This window comes from Dipodomys spectabilis, unplaced genomic scaffold (genome assembly GCF_019054845.1).
Source record: "Dipodomys spectabilis isolate Male_0828 unplaced genomic scaffold, ASM1905484v1 ptg000081l, whole genome shotgun sequence".
NCBI lineage: Eukaryota > Metazoa > Chordata > Mammalia > Rodentia > Heteromyidae > Dipodomys > Dipodomys spectabilis.
Genome location: NW_024870758.1, coordinates 9,631,864 through 9,651,915, shown reverse-complemented (window position 1 = coordinate 9,651,915; position 20,052 = coordinate 9,631,864). Strand labels below are relative to the sequence as shown.

Genomic DNA, 20,052 nt, shown 5'->3' with positions numbered 1-20,052 from the left:
TGTAGATTATCACTGTCCTACCCTTGTAATTCTTTAAACTCACATATCATCTAAATTATAACACATGCTATCAAAGAACAACCCACACTTGCATTCAAGGGAACATGGTTATGAGAATATTTGAAAATTGAGATATACCAACATATTCAGCAATTCTTCAAATAGATTCTCAAAAGATTTTTTGTTATCTTTGGTTGGAGTAACATAAACTAACTCAAGATGCCTAGACTTTAGTCTATTACCTTACTTTTAGGGTTCTGGATTCTATCAAGCAGACACACCTTCTTATTAGCTCAAAGGGTTCCCTCATATCTTTTGAAAAGACATAGTTTTTTTTTTTTTTTTTGCTAAATCAAGAGGGTTTCATTATTATTTAATGAGATTATTCCTTGTGTCAAGTAATAGTCTTCATCCTTGGAAGAGTACTTAAAATCACAAATACAGTGAGTTGTTGCTCTCTCGATTTCTGAGGCTCACTCTGGACCATGATAAATGCTCCCCACTATTCTCTAGATTCCTGAAGGGTAGAGATCTTTGAGAATATTATTCCATTGTGAAAACCAGTATGGAGTTTGTAATTGCTACCCTTGATGAATGGACTCAGTATTGGGTCTACATTTTTACTGAGTTTCACCCACAACATTTTCTTTAAAAGTTTGAGATTTAATTAGATTAGCTTTATATGCAGCTTGTGAATTTACCTAAAAGCAGATGGAGGAGACACTAAGGGAAGAATTTATTCCAAAATTAAAGAAGCTACTACCCTGAAGGAATAATCTGGCTTTCAAATGTTTTTTGGCTTTGTTCCATGGTAAGAAATATATTTACATTCAACTAGCACATCTCTACCCCTTTTTATCTTTATCTTTCTCCCCAATTTCTTGCTTTCAGAAATGTGTAGGCTCCATTTATCTATCATCTATCTATCTATCTATCTATCTATCTATCTATCTATCTATCTATCTATCTATCTATCTTTCTATCTATCTATCTATCTATCCATCCATCATCTGTCTTGCCATTATACATATTTTATGTATATTATTCAGTATATAGACTGTATACATGTACATTTATGCATATATATTTGAAACAAAAATTCATAAAATAAAACTTCCTTTTAGTAAATGCATGCAGTCTGATATTTTCCATTCTGCTCCATTGTTACTTCAGCTGATTTTGTGACTCATTAAAGGGTTTTAAATGGAATTTGACAAACACTAGCATAGAAAGAAATATAAGATACAGTATTCAAACATTGCTCCTTTGCATTTTCCCTGTCTTTCTTCGCTATTCTCTCTTGGTTTATTAGCTCCTTCCAAATATTTCCCTAGAATCTATTAAGAGTTGGATATTTAAACCTATAGAACGGTTTCAGAATATGTGTCACATTTTTTTACTATTAGACCCAGGTGATCAATACCCTGTGTGGGATTCTTCACAGATAAGTCATTTCCTGCCATTTGAAAGTAGAATTAGGATGTGGTTTTTTGGAATTTGGCTTAGACTCTGGGTTTTCTAAATATACCATTAAAGCAAGGGTTTCTTTGTAAAAGAAAAAAAAACAAAGACTTTGGGTAATGTACTGTTTGGAATACATTTAAGATAGCTCACCATGATCTGAAGAGCAAAAAACCAAAGTTAAAAGCCTGGCAAACTATCAGAGGCGGAGATGGCAGCTATTTGTTTTTAAGTCTCTTGCATCGAAACAATGAGTGCACTCCACATTGCATCCTGCAGCACCATGATACAAGGTCTGGGAGTAGTTATTAGCATGTGGCTGTGTGATGGGAGGGAGAAAACTAAACATTTTAATAGTGTTATGGCCTCTCCTTCTCAAGTTCCCATTAATGCAAATACAACACATGTGGTTTAAGTCCCCAGAGCCTCATAGGACACAAATCACAGATGTGGAATAAACATTATCAGAGAACATGACTTCAGGGTCTTCTCTTTGCCATCAACAGATGCCCTTATGCTTCATGATGTCAGGCAGACATTGATAGTATATCTGGATCAAAATCACAGAAAATCAGGGTCCTCAGAGGGCCCAGAATGGATGATTTTGGAGTAGATGCTAAAGACTTCCTGTAAACCTATGTCAGAAGCTTCAGTGATATCAAGGCTTTGCATGAACATTTGCCAGTATGGTAATTAAATTGAGTGAAATTTATCCAGCATGCATAAGGCTTACCCGAGATCTATGCTCTGTATGAAGTAGAGTGATCTTATCCTGTAACCCAGACAGTATGATGGCAGAATGAGATGAAGCAGAACTAGACATATACGGATATCAGATATATAATAAAATTTCCCATTATCTTGATTCTTCTATGCCATTTTCCACAAGACCATATTGAAGAGCTGATGTGCTCCAAGATTTCCCTCTTTTTGTTTTCACCTCCCATTTCCCCTCTTCTTATCTCATGCCAATATTATCGAAAATTCTCAGGGTAAGAATGAGTAAATGAGTGCATTGAGTGTCTTCTGAATATCCCTCCATAAAAACTGCATTCTCAAACTGCCACCACACTTGAGAAACTTGAGTTATCTTCTTATATATTGATGAATTGCATTTTCTCACCTTTCCCATAAGTGAGACTCAGTATCCGTATGCTGACCTGAACTTAAAAGCTTATATTGGCAGTATCATCAATTTCCATGTAGTGTGATTCAGGGAGCTTTAAGCCTCTTTGGGTGACAAAGTATTTCCCTAAACCTACTGCCTAAGGTCTGGAATTTTAATTATGTTGTTATGCTTTTAGATAAAGACATTTAAGATAGTGAAATGGAAGGATATAATTTTTTCTTTAATTATTTGTTTAGATAGTAATATTACTTTCCTTGAGAAAATATATTCAACTAACACGTTTCTAACTACAGATAGCTACATGAATAGTAAAAATTATACAAAATAATAAATATGAAAATAAAACATCTAATTACATTACTCAGATTAAGTCCTCTGAATATTTAATGTATTTCCTTGTAGATACCTAAATGCATATGCTATTTATTGTGTGTATGCATGCATGTGTATGTACAGTAATATCTAGGTCATACATAGCTCCAATCAGAATTGCAATATTTCATTTTAAGTATTGCATCATGAAGGCTTTTCCATGGAATTATTGTTTGGGAGCATCAGTTGAATGACTCCATAATTTCTAAGAAATTTACTGTAATATATTTGCTTTCTGATTTTTCCCTAATTTGTTCCCACAAATGAAGTTACACAAAATAAATACAAGTGTTTGTCAAAAGTTTGATTTGTTTTTCTTACAAGAAATTCTTAGAAAGAAAATTGTCCAGTCAAATGATACAGTTTTGAAAGGCAATGAAATACATTACTATTTTCTAGAAAAATTTCACACAATGGTATCCTACCAAAATTGGAGAGTGAGAACATTTTAGTTTCTATTTTCTCAAAGTATCATTATATTGTATAGTTCATAAATTTTATAGGAAATATTGGTGCTAGAGTCACATTTCTTTTATAATTAGTCATTTGTATTTTCTTCTTAGAAGTCGTTGCTACAATTCTTTTAAGTATTTAGCTTTATCAAGTTATTGAAGCTATATAATGATAATAAAAAGTTGTTATTAGGATGAAGACTAGTAAATTTATTAAAGCTTGGAAGAGATAATTCCTATATGTATATTATCCCAGATTTTTAGTGACACTTAATGAAATTATTCATATATAAACACTTTATTTTTATTTTACATTGTCATTTTTGTAGTTTACATTTTAATTTGCAGAAATTATATACAAAAATAAATGGTTAATACATCGCCAGTATTTTTACTGATTCTTTTTTTTATGTCTCCATATCTTACATTATTGTTCAACTTTTTTTCTTATTTTGGCCAGTTGAGAGCATATTGTTTTAAATTACTTTCCCAATTATTAAATTGTTACATAGCATCAATTATTGACTTAATTTTCCTCTTGCTACTTGTTTGGGATACTTATGCTTCCGTGTACATTTATATTTTTCTTTTGAGAACAATTTGTGACCTTGTTCAACTTCCCTGGATTCATCCTAATTCAAACTTTCACTTTAAAAATTTTCCCTCTTTCTCACAGAGAATGTTTTTCCCTTATTACTCCTACTTTGAGGCTTTTTAAAAAGTATCCATGTCTCTCTCATTGCAATTAAGTTTTTAATATTTATTTTCTTCTCTTAAACATCTCATCAAAGCTGGGCACCGGTGGCTCACACCTGTCTGGAGGCTGAGATCTGAGGATCGCGGTTCAAAGCTGGCCCAGGCAGCAAAGTCCCTGAGAACCTTATCTCCAATAAACCACTAGAAAGCCGGAAGCGATGCTGTGGCTCAAGTGGTAGAGCACTCACGTTGAGCTGAAGAGCCGACGGACAGCGTTTAAGCCCCAGTACCCCCCGCCTAACCATCCCCCCAAAAAATATCTCATCGGGATTTTGAATTTGGTAATAGTAAAATTTCTTCAGAAACAAAAATTGTCTCACTGTTTTTTTTATTGTGAAAATACTGTACAGAGGGGCTATAATTACATGGGCAAGATAATGAGTACATTTCTTATCAAACATTGTAGCCTCCTCCTTTGTTTCCCCGTCCCATCCCATCCTCCCCTCTCCCCTACCCGCCCCCCCCCCTCCCGCACCAACCTTCCTCCCCCCCAACCTTCCTCCCCCCCACACACACCAAAATTGTAAAGTTCGATTTCAACATACTATTTGTACGTCTCATTGTTGCAATTGTATCCCCATTTAAACAACTTGTTTTTTCCCTTTCCCTCCACAAATTATAACATCAAATACAGTGAAAGCAGGGGTTATACCGTGGGGGAGGGACATATAAAGCAACAAAGAAATAATCTTATAAATGTGTTAGAAACAATTGCATGAAAGAAAAAAAAAATTAGGGTTCATTTCGCTAACATCAACTTATCTGACCTTTTCTGCTTGACTCGGACATATACTAGTTATTGCAAATAAGGGAAAGCATGGGACCTATGTTTCTTTGCACCTGGCTTACTTCACTTAATACAATTTTTCCAAGTCTTTCCATTTCCTAACAAATGAGGCAATGCCATTTTTTCTGATGGAGGCATAGAATTCCATTGTGTATATATACCACATTTTCTTGATCCATTCATCTACTGAGGGGCATCTGGGTTGGTTCCATATCTTAGCTATGGTAAATAATGCTGCAATAAACATAGTCGTGCTGGTAGCTTTAGTGTGGTCTTGTTTGTGAACATTTGGGTAAATGCCCCAAAGTGGGATTGCTGGGTCATAGGGGAGCTCTATGTGGAGTCTTTTGAGAAACCTCCATACTACTTTCCAAAGTGGTTGAACAAGTTTACACTCCCATCAACAATGCAGTAGGGTTCCCTTCTGTCCACATCCCCTCCAGCATCTGTTGTTATTAGAGTTCTTGATTATAGCTATTCTAACTGGGGTGAGGTGGTATCTCAATGTTGTTTTGATTTTCATTTGTTTTATGGCTAGAGAGGTTGAGCATTTCTTCATATGTCTATTGGCCATCCTTCTTTCCTCTTCAGAGAAGTTTCTCTTTAAGTCTTTAGCCCACTTATTTATTGGGCAGTTGTTTCTTTGAAGATTTGTTGTTGGGGGATTTAATTTTTTGAGTTCCAAGTTTGTTTTAAATATAAGACCCTTGTCTGTTGTATGGCTTGTGAAGATCTTCTCCCAATCTGTGGGCTTTCTATTGATCTTGCTAGCTATGTCCTTTTCCATGCAGAAGCTCTGCAATTTCATGCAATTCCATTTGTCCTACCTTTCTTTGATTTGTTGTGTTTCTGGGTCTCTGTTAAGAAAATTTCGGCCTGTGCCAAGGAGACCTAGAGTTTATCCTGTTCCATCCTGTAATGTTTTCAGAGTGTCTGCTTTGACTCCGAGGTCTTTGATCCATTTGGAGTTGATTCTGGTGCAGGGTGATATATAAGGATCTAGCTTTAGTTTTCTACAAGTAGTTAACCAATTTTTCCAGCACCATTTACTGAAGAGGCTGTCTTTCTTCCCTTCTATTTTTTTAGCTCCCTTATCGAAGATTAGATGGCTATAGGTCTGTAGGTTCATTTCTGGGTTTTCAATTTTATTCCATTGGTCCTGAGGTCTGTTCTTGTGCCAGTACCAAGCTGTTTTGATTACTATGGCTTTCTAGTACAGTTTGAAATTTGGTATTGATATTCCTCCAGCAGTGTTCTTTCTGTTGAGGATCGTTTTTGCTATTCAGGGTCTTTTATTGTTCCATATGAATTTTTGGATTGCCTCTTCTATTTCCTTGAAGAATGAGGTTGGAATATTGATAGGTATTGCATTGAATTTGTAGATAGACTTGGGAAGTATTGCCATTTTGTCTCACTATTTTTTGTACTGCTTGCCTTACTTAATAAAGCTCAGTATTTTACTTACATACACACAATTAGTTGAGGTATTTAAACATATTTTTGATAGAGGCATGAAGAAAAACTTGAATGCACTATATATTCTGTAATAAAACAAAAATGAGGACTCTAAAGAAAGAAAAGGCTTAGAAGTAGATGAAAACACTTTTTACTGGTCCTTATCTTTCCCACTCTATCCTATTCTGGTGACTTAGCTGGTGCTAAGTATTTCTCAAACAGACAATCTTCATAAATCGCTCCAAGCCAACAGGTGCTAGTAGTATAACTTAATCTAAAGCAATGATCATTTCTTTTTTAAAAAAATTATTAAAAATGATTTTAGTACAAGATTTTTTTCACTTTATATTCGTATGTATCAGTCACATTTGGGGGCAGGAAAGTTTATTTCTATTGCGTGAAAACTATTTTTTAAAATAAGATGTTTTGGCACGAACCCTCAAATATGTATTTTAATGTTTTTGTTTCTTTCATGCATGTGTTTCTAACACATTTATAAGATTATTTCTTTGTTGCTTTGTATGTCCCTCCCCCACAGTGTAACCCCCGCTTTCACTATATTTGATGTCAGTATAACATGTGGAGGAGACGGGGACAAACAAGTCGTTTAAGGATTCAGGTGGACCTGTTGCAACAATGAGAAGTACAAAATGTCATGTCAAAACCAGCTTTACAATGTCGGAGTTGGTGGGGGGGAGGGGGGTATGATTGGGTGGGGGGGGAGGGGGGAGGCTGGAAAGGGAGGTGAAGGGTAAACAAAGGAGGAGGCTGCAATGCTTGGTAAGAAATGTATGCATTATCCTGCCCATGTAATTGTAACCCCTCTGTACAGTATGTTCTCAAATAAAATAAAATAAAATTTAAAAAAAAAAAAAGATGTTTTGGCAAAAGCTTATTTTAAAACATTCACTGACTAGATCATATTTTTTGTGTATTATGTTGCAATGAGGATTATAAAAACAGACTTCCTCCTGTTGATGGTATATGCATTTCACAAATAAATGTTTTACTTGGTCAATAAAATTTGATAATTACTATTAAAATTTAAAGTCTTAGCACCATCAGCTTTGGTCTACATTTAGTTTTCTTTCAGGGATACCCTTGTTTAATTATGTTTTCAAGTTGTACCAGTCTCACTAATAAATTGGGAGGTTTCCATATTTCTTCATGGAAAAGCACATAATGGAGATGATGTGGTCTTTAGTTTTTTGATAGTAACTTATACATCTTGTTTCTAGTGTTTTCTAAGGTATACATCCTCCATTACTTGTAAAAAAAGTCTTCAGATTTTTAATTTCCTAAAAATCAACACACTTAAACTTGATTTTCTGAGTTACAAACCATGTTTAATTAACATTATCATAGAAATCATGGCATAATTTTAGTTTTCTTATTTCTAACATAATCTTAGTTTTTTTGCTATAATTTTCAATATCTTCTTTCTTTTTTATTTTTGTCAGTGGTGGGGCTTGTTCTCTGGGCTTGGGTGCTGTCCCTCAGCTCTTCAGATCAAGGCTAGCGCTCTAACACTTGAGCCACAGCACCACTTCCAGTTTTCTGAGTGCTTTAATTTTCAATATTTTCAAATGTATTATTTTATTGTTTAAAAATAAGGTCTAATTTTATTGTTACAATTCATTTACATTTTTAATCAGAATTTTCAGCTTTTATGTCTATTAAATTCTTCATGACATTTTCCTTATTTTTATTGCTTTGATCATTTTGGGTATTTATTCAATCATTGACATATTTATTTTCTAAATGTATTCATGAAGGTGATAAATATTACTATAAAATGTAATTTATATTGTACATTAGAAATTTTTTTAAAAAAAACTACTAGCTTTAACCAAGTAACACAGAACATGGTTTCTAAATATTTTCCAATTAAAATAAATCAATGTACATGAAAGTTTCCTCTGAATTCTCAATAGGGCTCATGTTTGATTTGAAGTATGTCTATCCACACTGAAAACAGCCTAAATGTGACCTTAATAAACTGAGTTATAAATAAAAACAAAAAAAAACACATAAATTTCCAGGTAATGGCTGAACACCTCCAAATCATCTTACTGTCAGATAACCACACATACACACCACACACACACACACACACACACACACACACACACACACACACTTCTAATCAAAGATATGGAAAAAAAAGAAAACTGAAGGTAGTAGAAAATAAAGTTAAAAGTTCTCAGAGATTTGCAACTGGAGTACTAGAAAGACAGGAGAGAAAAAAACAATGATATGTAAAACTTGTTAAATCAGATTTGGTAGGGAATGGTCAACCCAGAGAGTGAACTTGATGTTCACCTTTTCAGGAATCCTCTGAACTGTTCTGTTTGTTCATGACTGCTTTGACATGTTGGTGTTAGAGAAGCATGCAGAACATTTTTTTTCAGAGGATCTGGCTTCTTTCTGTGTGCCAAACAGACTATTTCATTCATTCATTTTCATTGGAAAGAATATGATATAGTTTTCGCTTAGTTAGATATTGACTATTGATAAAGGTTTTGCGATCAATAGAACAATTGTAATATAGAGACAAATTCCCTAACACAATGATAGAAAGTTCGTTTTTGTTTTTTTTTTGGTAGCAGTTGAGTTTATACTTGAGACCTCACCCTTGCTGGTCTTGCATTTCTATTTCTGTTTCCATGTGCCTGGATTATAGGATGTGTGCCACAAGGCTTACCATCCTCACCCAATATCCTCATTGGTGAGATGGGGGTCTCATGTATATTTTGTCTAGGCTGGCCTCAAACCACGATCCTTCCAATTTCTGCTTTCCAGGTAGCATATATTTCTTGCATAGCCAATTAAAAATTACTCTTAATATTTGCATTTAGACAAGGATTTTCTTTTATGCTTTGTAGATGCAGAATAAATGATAATTTTTAAATTAGCTTAAAATTCCTTTAAATTTTACTCAAATGTCACCCTAATACAAGCCTTCTCTCATCATCCTGCTTGAGTTTCTAGATTCTAATCTGCTTTACTGCTCTAGTTATATTGGCCATGTCTTTTGTGCTATATGTTTTATTAATTAATGTTATATATAATAGATTACAAATAATGTATAAATACTTAATACATATAAATACATATATATTTATATACATAAAATTATGCATGTTTTAACTTTATTTATTGCTTTTCAATGTTATATATACCAAATATTGATTTGAGAATGATTTAGCTGAGTCACCATCGCACTTTTCTTCATGTTTTAAAATTCAAAACCCATAAAAGTGAACTGTGGTGGATTTCCTTTCTATGATACTGGAAGAAAGTTTTCTCCAATGTGAAAAGTACTTTTCCATGTAATGGGATGTACAGGAAAATAGTTACGCTTCTTCTGTAAGCTTATTCTATACTATAGAAAAAAATCCCAAATCATAAAACATTAACTTTAAGCTCAATGTATTTGATTAAGTGTGTTGTTAAGCCCAGTTACAGGACCACTGGAGACATTCTTGGGTAGAATTAACACTTCTAATACGACTGTGTCTCCACTTCTGTTTCTGACATAAATTAATAAGATTCTATTTGGTTAAATTTTCTTCTCTCATTAGTGTCCTATCAAAAATAGCACTATTTGCCTCATTAAATTTAATGAGGTTGTTGTTGTTGTTGTTGTTTTTCCACTGGTAGGTGTGGGTGTGGGATATATGTGTCAATGCATTAGACTTGTATCTTCAAAGAACACGCTTCCCAAAGGCGAGTATGTCTCTGAAGCTGAAGTTCTTGTAGACAAAGCTATTTCTAGAATGTGGTGCCTCACTAATTGTCTGTTTCACCAGGTGATATATCTTTTACTTTATTCTGCAAATAGCAAAAAGTATCAAAGATAGGTGCCTTGTATGTCAGTCACCCAAAATTTAACAATGTCAATGATAAGAGTTTGTGTATTTTACCTTATGAATGTAAGTTTTAAAAGGGAAAAACTGTCAGTCTATTTTATCTGTAATTCTCCAGCAAACAAAAATTAAAAAATAATGAAGGTAATTGGCTCAGGCTGCCACTATGTCCTCCCTAACAACATGAAAATATATTTTCTGCAGAGCTGAAATATTATTTCATTTTATACTGATTAAGTCTTCTGTTTTCAAATTTATGAAAATTAACATAATTATTTAAAGTACACAAAAATTTTAATCAGCTGCTATAAATACCATCTGCATCAAAAGAGGGTATTTATTTGCCTTTTAAGCAAATACCAGTATAACAGAGATATTTGTATACATGTCCAACATCATTATATTTAAAGAATATTTGTAATATCAGTCAGATTTCTATCCCAGGCAAATGGCAAAATTTTATGAAAACTGTTAGCCTAACAAGAAATGAAAAAGATCCAAGAAAACTGGCATGGAGCAATCTTCACTGAAATCTCAATTTATAGATCAAGTAAATAATTATTCAGTGATAATAATATTTTCTTTAAACTAATGTAACTTCATGAAGCCTAGGGTGGAGGAAATTTTAATAGTCCTGTCTAGAGTTCTTAGAAAGGAAAAATAAAAAGAAGTAGAATGGGCATTTCCAGATGAAACTAGAATGACCAGAAAGGTCATTTAAGTTCTTAAATATAGAGATACTAAGTATAAAGAAGCTAAGCCTGATGGGAGGTTCCCGTAATCCCAGTTCTAGAGAGAAAGAGCCAAGAAGATCATGAATTCCAGTGCATTCTAAGAAAAGTTAGAGAGACTTTATCTCAAAACAAAAACAAAAGGGCTAAGAGCATAGCTCAGATGGTACATATCTTGCTTTGTAAATGTGAGGTCCTGGGTTCAATTCCTAGTATTAAAAAAATCAGAACAAAAATTGATGGCACATAACAGGCCTAAAAAAACAGAAATATTAAACACAATTCATCTTCAAAAATCTGAAATAACTATATTTTTCCAATTGAACAGAGTTTATGAGTCTGAGATTCTGGAATAAAAAAATGATTATACGTTTTTTTTCGGGGGACAACAAGCAGAAGAATGAGGCTGGAATGAAAAGTTGCAAATTTATGCTTATAGAGTATTAGAGAAAAATATGGTACTTTCAGTATCAAGATAACCAAAGAAGTTCTAGGGATAACTATTATAATAGGAAGCCAAATATTTCTCTTTTTACCAAAATAATTTCCCTTCTTTGGGAAAGAAGATAGTCCCTTTTCCCTATTTATTTTTAGTATGATATAGATAACAAACCTTCTAATTGCCCACAAACATTCTCTGGAACAATCCCCTATCACTTTTCCCCACTGAACAGCTGAATGGACAAAATAGCTGAATGAGCAAAAACTAGAGAAAAATGGAATCATAAAAGGGAAGGAATACATGACTCTAAATGAGAATGTGGTTTATTATGTCACTGCGAATATTCTCAATGATCAAGAAATGAGCTGAACATTAATACACTGAGCTTCTGGGATCCAAATAGTATTGTACCTAATGCTATCATTTTTGGGAGGGAAGATGCCATATTAGAGTTGAAAACTCAGTTCTTGCTGACAATTGTCCTAACACTTGAACCATGACCTTAGCCCAAGTGCTATCTTAATAGTAGTCTATCTTACTTCAGGTGAGAAAAGATAGCATGTCTAAGAGAAAAATGTTGAAACAATAGTGGATAATTTGACAATCTATAATATATTACCGTGAGAAATATAGTAGGAACATAAGGATTTGAAGAACACCAGTCATAAAGACAATTATCTGCTTAAATAGTAAGAAATAAAATATCTTTTTATGACCACTTCACATACCTTAAGATGACTGACCCTAGATTAAACCACGAATAACATAACAACATGTTTTCTAAAGCCACACCTCTTAACCCTAATTTTCTTTAATTAGAAATAAGAACCAAAGAGTTGAAAATATTTTCTTCCCTTGGAAGTAGTTAAATATAAAACAAACAGAAAACACTCTCCTTTTTGTTGTTGTTGTTGTTGTTGTTGTTGGTTGCAGGGCTTGAACTCAGAGCTTAAGTGCTGTCCCTGAGCTCTATTTGCTCAAATCTAGGACCCTACCACTTGGAGTCACAGCAATACTTCCGGTTTTCTGATGGTCAATTGGAGATAAGAATCTCAAGAACTTTCCTGCCTTGGCTTGGCTTTGAATCTGGATCCTCAGATCTTTGCCTCCTGAGTAGCTAGAATTATAGGCATGAGCCACTAGAGCCTAGGTTAGGAAACACTCTTCTCAAGGTTATTGGTATTTAAAATGACATTAATAGTTGTTTCAAAATGTCAAAAATGAATAATGATTCCTAAGTCTTTATAGATGTGATTAAAAAAAAATCCAATGCAGCCGGACGGCAGTTGCTCATGCCTGTAATCCTAGCTACTCAAGAGGCTGAGATCTGAGGATTGTGGATCCAAGCCAGCTAGAGCAGGAAAGTCCATGAGACTCTTATCTCCAATTAATCACAGAAAAATCCTGGAAGAGGCCTGCAGCTCAAGTGGTAGAGTGCTAGCCTTGAGCAAAAGGAGCCCAGGGACAGTGCCCAGGCCCAGAGTTCAAACCCCAGGACTGGCAAACAGAACAGAACAACAACAACAAATCTAAAAAAAAAAAAAGCAAAGTTATATAGTATTTTCTTAAAGACTATGTATTTACTAATCAGATGAAATGGATGTGGAAAACCATTTCACACTGATAGTCTAATAAGCTTAATGCAACTAAAATAAACCAAACTAAACCAACACAGGAACAATATTCAAAGATCTGACAGATGAAAATTCCCTTGAAATAGAAAATAGTCTGAGTTTACAAGTACATAAGATAGAAGTGTAGCAAGAGAAGTTGATACTGATTTGAAATACTAAAGGATGTTCTTATAGGTTTACCAAATTTTTGCTTAAATTAAAATACTAAGAAAAATTTGGATAAATGACATCTAGGAAGAAATACAAAGTCATTTACTAGAGGAAAAATAAAAGTCTGACCCCAGGGAAAAACGAAACATTACCCAAGTATTTTGCATTTTCAAGTTTATGTTTATTTATAAAGGCATGACTACCACAAAACATTTGATTACAACTGATCAAAAGAATCAAAAGAAAATGTTTTGTAATGGGGAAGTTGTATCTAATGTGGACAATCCTTAAACTAGAACTCTAAGAATTAAAGTAGTAGAAGAAAACACATTGCAAACCTGACTATACCAAAATAAAGCAGTAAGTATATACACTTAGTTTAGGACAATGTGGGACGAAATGTATAGATTTTACAGATTTTGTAAAGGATGTTAACTTAAGTTGATAAAGAAGCATGCCAATTATTAGGAAGTTCATGCAGGAATAGTTAATTCCCATAAAAGGAGATAAGAAACACAAAAATACTAAACAAAATTCTATTAAGACCAGAGTGAAGACAAACAAATAAAAAATGACATCAGCTCACTGGTCTTCAACCATAATACTTGCTATAGGCGGGTATGCCTTATTATGTCGAACTTACTAAATGAACCTCCTAAAATGCATTCCCCATTACACATTAAACTGGCATAAAATATACTGAAAATATTTTTTAAAATACAAATATTGATTAGGGAGAGCTTTATCATTATACAGTTTACCTTGATTTCCAGTGAATTGTCTCTGTACTTCAAAACCATTACTAAGAAAGTTACTAAATTTAAGAGCTTGACTGTGAGCCTTCTACTTACTCCTTATTTTATAAGGTCAATTCAATCCCTCATTTTTACTAATTCTATTGTTCAGCACCCATCTTCTTTGGCTTTTGTATTCCTCAGCTTATTAAGAACCTTTTATAAGCAGGAATCTCAAGTTTGCTGACAGATAACCATGACTTTACAGTTTATATCTCATTTAAATGAAACATTAATAAATGAATACTAATTAAAGGAAGCATAGGGAGTACCCTGTGCTTTATGTAATTAATATGCTCTTGAAAATGATATAAAACATGTTCAACCACTTTGAAATGTAATATGGAGTTTCCTCAAAAGACTCACATAGAGCTCCCCTATGACTCAGCAATCCCACTTATGGGCATTTACCTGAATAATCACAAACAACACCACACTAAAGCTACCAGCACAGCTATATTTATTGCAGCATTAGTTACCATAGCTAAGATATGGAAAAACCCAGATGCCCCTCAGTAGATGAATGGATCAAGAAAATGTGGTATATACACACAATGGAATTCTATGCCTTCATCAGAAAGAATGACATTGCCCCATTTGTTAGGAAATGGAAAGACTTGGGAAAAATTATATTAAGTGAAGTAAGCCAGGCCCAAAGAAACCTAAGTCCCAAGGTTTCCCTTATTTGAAATAACTAGTATATGTCTGAATCAAGCAGAAAAGGTCAGATAAGCTTAAGTTCTGTGAAATGAACCCCAAGATAAGGACTCAAATAGTTTTTCTTTCTTGCTGTTGTTTCTAACATATGTATAAGATGATTTCTTTGTTGCTTTGTATGTCTCTCCCCCACGGTATAACCCCTGTTTTCACTGTATTTGATGTTGGTATAATTTGTGGAGAGGAAGGAAAAAACAAGTTGTTTAAATAGGGATACAGATTAACCCATTGCAACAATGAGATGGACAAGTCGTTATGTTGAAAAATGAACTTCACAACTTTGGCGGGGGTGCGGGGTGAGATGGGAAGGTAAAGGGAAACCTTCAAAGGAGGAGGCAACAATGCTTGATAAGAAATGTACTCATTATCTTGCTCATGTAATTGTAACCCTCTGTACAGTATTTTCACAATAAAAAACTTAATTAATTAATTTTTTTAAAAAAGACACAGTTCAAAATGGAAACCAACCCCAAGCCCTGCATTTGCACTGATTTTAGAGGTTAAGAATCACAGACAGATATTCCCTTATCTATCTCTGCTTTTTTTAGGGGAGGGGTATTATGTTTCAAGAATGCCCCTGTTTTTACTGTATTTGATGTTGGTGCCCTGGATCTTGTATATACATTTTTCTAGTTTGGAGAGGGGAAGGGAAATAAAAAAATGCCAAAACAAGGATACAGGTTGACCTATTTTAACAATGACATGTACAAGACACTATGTTGGAAACAAACTTTACAACTTAGGGGGAGGGAGGAGTTGGGGAGGTGGGGAGGAAAGGGATGGAAGGGGAAAAACAAAGGAGGAGGTAACAATGCTCCATAGGAAATGTACTCATTACCTTACTCATGTAACTGCAACCCCTCTGTCTACTATTTTTTACAAAACATTAAAAACAGAAAATTAAAAAATGATATAAAAGTTTTATTAGATAAAATTACACACCAAAATTCATACTTTGATTCCATCATTTTCTGTGATATATCATATTCTACACCTGAGTTAGGGGGTCACTCTCAAATTTTATTTACTTAATAAAAACTTTTTTTAATTTAAAAATTTTTTTTATTGTGAAAATACTGTACAAAGGTGTTACAATTACATGGGCAAGATAATGAGTACATTTCTTATCAAGCATTGTAGCCTCCTCCTGTGTTTCCCCTTCCCATCCCTTCCCATCCTCCCCTTGCCCCCACCCAATCCTCCCCACTCCCCCTCCCCTCCTCTCCCCCTACCAAAGTTGTAAAGTTCGTTTTCGACATAACGACCTGTACATCTCATTGTTGCAATGGGTCCACCTGTATCCCTATGTGTTAACTCCAGGTTGTCCTTCCTTCCTCCTCACCCCCCATTTTTTTTTTTTGCTTTTGTTTTTGGTTCTTGGGTTTAAACCTAGGGCTAAGCAATTGCTCTATCATTAAATCCATTTCTTTTCCCCTTATTTTTCAAGAAGAGTCTTTTCTTATCATAATTGGCTGAGAACTCATATTCTTGCCTTAAATCTCCTCATGTAGCTGAGTGTACAACATCACACCTAACTTTTCATGTTTTCTCCAGAGTGGCCTCAAATGTTTATCCTGTCTTTCTCTGCCTCCTAAGTAGCTAGGATTACAAATATCAACCATCAGCTGGACACATTGGATTCACAACTCTATTCATAGTTACATAAGACTGAGAGTGGAAAGATCACAGCTGGAAGCCAGCCAGGACAGAAAATTTGAGACTTTTTTCAACATATGTAGTAGTGCATGCTTGTTATAGTACTTATGATAGTTTAACAAAGGTGTATCATGACCTGGTTCCTTCCAGGGCAGGAAGTAAGGCTCTGTTTCCCTAATGACCAGTCAAAAAATAGAAAGGTATGGTACCCTAATGCCACAAACAAACAAAAATCAAACAAAGGCCAAAACAAAAACACATGAACCCAAACCAAGTGATCTGAAATATTAAAGGATATTCTTATAGGTTCATCAAATTTTTCCCTAAAAATTTCAAATATTGAATAAATGGCTTTTAGGCAGAAATACAAAAGTCATTTACTAGAGGAAAAAAAATAGTTCAACTCCTTCGGAACCTCTTCATCAATTCTTGTTCTACAACACTATGCTTTTTGTTTGGACATCTTGTTTGCTCTAAATATATAGTAATTTGTAGTGCCTGAATGTTCAGAATCACCAGTGCCATGCTGTTGACTCTGGGTTCCTCTTGTTTTCTATATCATCATGACTGGAACATGTTTCTCAATAACTTTAAAACCATAAAAAAGACTCACATTATGAATTTTTTAAAGTTCATATTGGAGGAATTTCAATATACCATCACGTGTGCATTTCTTGTAATATAATCGTTACTATCTTTGATAAGAAGTCTTTGTATCCATGTGTGATTTACATGGTTCTTATTTTGCAGTTCTTGCAAGAGTCCTGTATAAGATAGTGCTACAGAAAAAAATTAAGAGGAATATTGCCAACTTTGTGTATTCATAGTAGAAACTCAACAATAAAATTGAATGGTTTTACAGAACAATTATTTAGTAAATTTGAATAAATTATATTTGAAGTTACACACACACACACACACACACACACGTAAAACTCCCCTTCACACTTTTTCATACTCAAGTATTCCTTTCCTGGCTTGTTTTAGTATCTTGTTAAATAACTTCATATTCTCAATATAACTTCTCCATAATTGTCTATCATGAAAAATTTTTAAAGGACTATATAAAATTAGTTATATTTTATATTGTTTTCTTTGTGCTTGTTTAGAAATAGTATATATATCTATATATATAGATATATATTAAATCCCCTTAGTGACTTCATGATTATTTTCAAAATACTCAGTCTATTTTGAGTTAGTGATGAGTGAAAATTGAATGGTCAGAGTCCAAAAAAACCAGAAAAGAAAATATGGTCTCCTAAATGTGAGGTATGGGAAGTAGAGGGGTTCAAAAGGAAGCAATCACCAGGGCATCAAGAAAGACTGACTTCAGCAAGTGGAATGTCCAGATAATTTGACCCAAGACTAGAAATCATCTGTCTGATTTTTTTTTTTTTTTTTATGTCTTGCGGCTTGAACTCTAGGATTGGGCGCTGTCCTTGCACTCTTCAGCTCAAGGCTAGCACTCTACTGCTTGAGCCACAGAGCCACTTCTGATTTTCTAGTGATTTATTGGAGATAAGAGTCTCATGGACTTTCTTGCCTGGTCTGGCCTTGAAACAGGATCCTCAGATCTCAGCCTCCCGAGTAGCTAGGATTACAGGCGTGAGTCACTGGTTCCCAGGTTGTCTGGTTGTTTTTAAGGTTAAGGAATAAATTGTTATTTTTTTAGAGAAATTTAGCTTGGAAAGGATAAGTATCATATCATTTACTCATATTCAAAGACACTGTATCTAGCCTACTTATCAAAATTTCATTTCAGCAAACCAGGTTAAAATTAACTGAATGAATTGGCATTCTTTTGTTTCTGCCTAGCCATTTTTGAATAGCTTCACCTTTTGTTAATTAATTTTTTTATGGTTTTTCTTAAGACTCCTTTTAAATCTTAGAAAAAACTAGCTCAAGTATTTGTAATTATGTTAACAAGAAACGTATAACTTCAGAGACATTCTTCCATAAGGAAAAGAAATATCCATGAATGTTGTTCTGAAATTTCTGTTCACCAGATCACTGTTCAAAGATAGATGAAAATAATATTTTTCTTGAGGACCCTAACTGCCCTTCAATTAAGAAAAACAATCTGCTGATGTTTCTTTATTTGATGCCAGGAATCTCTGTGCAATTTTCCTAGAGATTTTTTTCCTTCTATTGCCCCAATATGAGGCTCTGTCTCAAGCTGAGATTTTTTTTAAAAAAATGTATTGGAGGCATCCTATAAATTGTGGTCCCTTCATACTTACATCATAGGAAAATGTACACAGACCAGAAAGGATTGGACAATTTCAAATCTCAAAATATTTTCATCAATCTGCTTCTACCTTGGAAAATAAAATTAGCTGTAAGATTTTAATCCCAGTGAATTACATATTTTAGAAACATCAGACTTCAAGTTCCCAAAGAGGTAATTCTTTGTTTTCTCTGTCACTGAGAAGTCATTTCCTTTTGTGAACTCAAAAGCACCTAAAATCCTCACTAGTATCATAGCCGTTTTCTATTTTCTGAACTTCAGTTTGATCTGTAACAAAATAGCAATCTCTCTCTCCCTTTCTCTCTCTCTCTCCCCCTCTCTCTCTTCCTCTCTCTCTCTCTGTCTCTCTCTCTGTCTCTCTGTCTGTCTGTCTGTCTCTCTCTCTGTCTCTCTCTCTCTGTCTCTCTCATCCTCCATGGCCCTGGCAAATAAGCCAGTCCTTTTGTTGAGGCCTATTAAATTTATCCTGTATTTCATATGATTGTAATAATATTATATGGCAGGCAAAAATATAATGATAAATGATAATTTGCCAAAAAGATTAAAAAAACACTGAGGTGTTACCTATCAAAAGTTCTCCTTCTGTCTGTGATGCAGCACAGCTTGTGATCGTGACAGTAAATCTGGTGCTATTGTTAATGCCATGGCACTTGGGTTTTTGGCTTGCTTTAGTCCAATCTGTGACATGCTTGTGAATATCTTTCTTCTGTTCTGTCTGTATGGCATATGGATTTCTGGGATACAACGTCAGACCTATCCACATAACAAGTGTTCAGAGCACCTTATCATTTTAAAAAGCCAATTACTCAAAAAGACAAATGTGAAATGTTTCACATTTAATGATGAGCAAATCTGCAAAACAAATGCAATTTTGCTCGTTCTAAAAAGTTTAGTTTAACTGTAAATATTGCAATGGAGTCTTGCATGACACACACCATCGAGAAGGAGAAGCTCATTTCATACATATTGTATATCATCACTGTCAATTACATCTGCACATCATTTAAAATGAGGGGGGTAAAAGTAATTAGAAATAAAGAAAATAGAATATTCTAAATTACAAGGCTCAGAAATCACTGTAAAAATGTCACTGCTAACATTGAACACTCTAAAAAATATTTTGAAAGTCTCACCCAAAAAACTGAAAACTGCATATGTCTACAGAGGTAAAGGTCACTCATGAAACACTCAACAACAAAAAATACCAATTCATTTTTCAGAAATATTTGTCAATATGTAAAGAATGTTTTGTACATAAGTTCTCAGTTACTGTTGAATCAGTGGCTGTATGTAATATTCCCACATGGAAAGATGTCCCTTCAAATACTTTCAAACAAAGGTTTAGTAAGGGATTTTATAGGAACATCTTGAGTGCTGAGATTTTATGTATGGGAGG

General features: G+C 34.1%; 1 protein-coding gene across 3 annotated transcripts in view; it reads right to left on the bottom strand.

Annotated features, from left to right (window-relative positions):
• The window catches only part of Arhgap15 (Rho GTPase activating protein 15), a 655,060-nt gene that overhangs the window by 348,169 nt on the left and 286,839 nt on the right, over positions 1-20,052 (bottom strand). The gene's annotated exons all lie outside the window — the stretch shown is intronic.